At 27.8% G+C, this 3,765-nt stretch overlaps 1 pseudogene; it reads right to left on the reverse strand.

Annotated features, from left to right (window-relative positions):
• Nucleotides 1-1,767: 1,767 nt before the first annotated feature.
• Nucleotides 1,768-2,196, reverse strand: LOC149498802 (endochitinase EP3 pseudogene; annotated as a pseudogene).
• Between the last annotated feature and the right edge of the window lie 1,569 nt (nt 2,197-3,765).

Here is a 3,765-nt window from a genome sequence, read left to right on the forward strand (position 1 = left end):
TATGGGTTTTGAATAGTTCCCTTTAAATAACATTCATCGAATTGGCGAAAACTTCTATGATAAAAATGATTCAAGTTCGAGATCTCTCACTCTTTGTATTTTACAAGAAATGAGAATTAGAAGACCAATCAAATCATAATTGGTTGGCAATCTTTATTTCATTTAATATTATGCGCTAAAAAATAATTGATGAAAACAATTTTTTAAAATGGATTCATCGGGCTACTAAACATATAAAAGTAATCTATTTTTTACTCCTTTATTAATATTTATTTATTAAAAACATTCATATTAGCCAAAAATGGCCAATGACTAAAATTGTAAATAAAAAATATTAATTTCATTTATCTTATGTCAAGTCGGGATAATACTTCTAAATAGTTTTTTCCAATGTGAATTTTTTTATGTGCTAAAAATTGATTTTAGTTAGGAAATTTTTTTAGATATGTGGTTTTTTAAATAAAATATTCCTGAGAATATATTATTTAGTGACTTTATAAAGAATTTTCCAATTTTTTCACTTAAAAAATTATACAGACTGGACATATGGGAAATGCTCTCAGATTAGATCCACATTAAACACGCCTGCAGAAAGAGGTGAAGAACCTTAATAGAGTTTGGTTCTTCGAATCAAATTTAAGCGGTCTTTCATGATAGAGTTTGGATATCAGTAGTTTAAACAAATATATATATATATTTGCCAAACTTGCTTCTGGAAAGTTAGAGTCAATAGTGGACGGAGAACTTCTTCCGCATATTTCCGCCGCCAATTTGGGAGAGGCACAAGTTTTACCAATTTACAATTGCCATATCTCATCATTGCTGGCTGCTAAGATATTACAACCTTTGAATAATCAATAATCTTTGGAATTATTTATTCATAATTTCAAAATTACTTAAAAGTCGTTTGGGTTATTTTATAAAATATATAAAATGTAGAATCCATGGATTGCAAAAACAATGAAGTTTAGAAAAGCATAATCGATAGATTTTGAAAAATAACTTTGAAAAAAAGCTAAATGATTTAAATTATATTATTAATAAAAATGACAAAATTGAGAAAATCTCATTTTTAAAATGGGATTTAAAATAATGAAATCGAAAATATAATAGAATATATTAATTACATGAATTATATATATATATATATATATATATATATATATATATATATATATATATATATATATATATAACCAAAGAAAGAAATCAATCTTACAAATAAACAATCTCTTAGACAATGATGCCAAGCAAATATTATTTTACTACGCAACACACTTTCTTTCTTTCCTTGTAATTATAATTTTATTTGATGGGTTTTTAGTTTTTCATCTTTGAGCGTCGCTTTCTCATTATATCAAAATAATAATAATAGTAACCAATGGGTGACATTGAATAGCAATGGTCATTTTTCCTTTTCCTTAATCAGATTTTTTGAATTCAAATTTTGAATATAAAACACTTTTAAACTTTAATAGGAAACGATTTATCCTTTATCAATCTACTCGGCGCAAATCCAGAATTGAGTTTTAGATACCGGATTGTTTCACCAAAAAGTAATGATATAGTAAAAATAATGATATAGTAATGCAGCACTACAAAATAATAATGAAACACACAACACCATTTTCTCTATTACATATTGAACTCTAACAAGGTTAAAAAAAAAAAAAAACAAAAGAGTTAATACATCAACTACAATGAGCAGAAAATTGCAAGAGTAAACATTTTATTCAATTGTCTCATAAATTAAATAAGAACCAAAACCTAACAAATAAGATTACCACCTGGAGTAAAACCAAATTGGTTACAATAATCGTTGTAATATCCAACTCGAGCTTGAACAGAACTTGCACCATTGATAGCTCTAATGGTTGCTCCGAAACCTTGGCTTATGACAGGGCGAACATTGTTCATCCAAAACCAAAGAGCCGTCCTAAACAACATGATCGGATCATTTGCAACGATCTCCGGCGAGTTTAATCCGTCAAAGTTAAGGCTTTGGCCAGCTGCACCATAGTTGAAGTTCCATGTTAGTTGAATAGGTCCACGACCGTAATATTTCTTACCTTGAGCACATGGATATTGCTTGTTTGATTCATCACAGTAGTCCTTTGATGCACCATCTATCTCTTCTATATAGCAGAAATCTGCAAAACCAAAATGTTTCGTTTTGTTAATTAATGTATTATACATATTTGATGACTTTTTTTTTTTTTATTGGTTAAGAGACCCAACAACGGAAATAACACTGTGCTTCCTCCCTTGGACTCACCAAACTGGTAAAAATGCTTATGATCAAGAAGACTCAAATTTAAGACTTATATTAGAAATATATGTTTTGAGTCAATATTCAAAACTGTTACCACAGATTTGTATAATATAAATATATTTATATTTTTTGAGCATTAAATATAAATATCAATTTATAAGTCTTACATTGTCCATTCAAAATATTAGAAATATATGTTTTGAGTCAATATTCAAAACTTACAATCTTGGACTTAAATAATTAAACATACCCCCTAATTTTATTTTTTTTTCTTAAATAATTAAAATGTACAACGCCATGTATCTTTATCTTTGAGAACGAATTTAGTAATTGTTGAGTCTTACATTATTAAATATGACACGAGTACAATGTATTGCGGGTTATACTATTAAATACATAATGTCAGTATTTTTTTTATTTTTAATTAAAATAATAATATCAATAGATTTAAAATTATAAATATAATTTTCTATTTACAAATCTTATTTATATTTTAAAAAATGTAGAATATATTGATTTTATTTATATTTTTGGCAAATGTTATATCCATATTTTCTAAAATTTATTGTATAAAGTAGTGGATTTTTATTATTTTTTTTAACGTAGCTCTTAATTTTTTAAATTTTCTTTTTTTTTTTTTTGGGTAAACAAAGGGAAAAAACAAAGAGAACCTATCTCAATGAACTAATGCCATAGACATCAGCCCAAAGAAAAACGTGAAGGGAAACAGTCCCAAATAAACAAAGAGGCTGAGATGGAATGACTCAACCAAGCCAAATGATTAGCTGTAAAATTAGTTTCACGATAATTATCACAAGCCAACAAACTTTGAATATCCAAAACAAGGATAGCTAACGGATGAGAAGGTCTTAAAGCGGAATAAACTAACCTCGAAGCTTCCAAACAATCATATTCTACAGTACTTTTCCTATTCCCGATCCCAGGCAAAAAAAAGACCAGTCCGAATATTAAATTTTTCTTCATTCTCCTAATTTTTAAGTGTGAATTCGTGATTCCAATAATGGTATGTACACTTTAGTAGTAGTCCTAAAAATTATTTTCCTAATATCATGATATTACCAACTCCACCCAAAATGACCAAGAATGAGCATCTTCCTCTTGTTCTTGGTCTCTCCACATAAAAATTCAAGCCATGTAGGATTAAAATTTGACTAAATTATAATATTCAATTTTAAATTAAAACCCTAAATCTACAAGAAGCATTCAAACTACAAAAATAGTACAAATAAATATTAAAAAGCCCATGTTTCACCTTACCCAGCAGAAGCTAAACTAATAATTTTCAGCCTGCAATACAAACATGACTCTTTCAAAAACTATTTGGTCAACACGTAACCTCCAAAACCCAACTAAAAAACCTCTGCTATACACATTCAAACCATAAAAAAAAAGTCCAAGCAAAACCCTTACACTTGTACTTCTATAAATACCACCACCAACTTCACATTTTCTCATTCAAAAATCACAACCAT

This window comes from Jatropha curcas, chromosome 1 (assembly GCF_041381405.1).
Source record: "Jatropha curcas cultivar XTBG-Jc1 chromosome 1, XTBG_Jcur_1.0, whole genome shotgun sequence".
NCBI lineage: Eukaryota > Viridiplantae > Streptophyta > Magnoliopsida > Malpighiales > Euphorbiaceae > Jatropha > Jatropha curcas.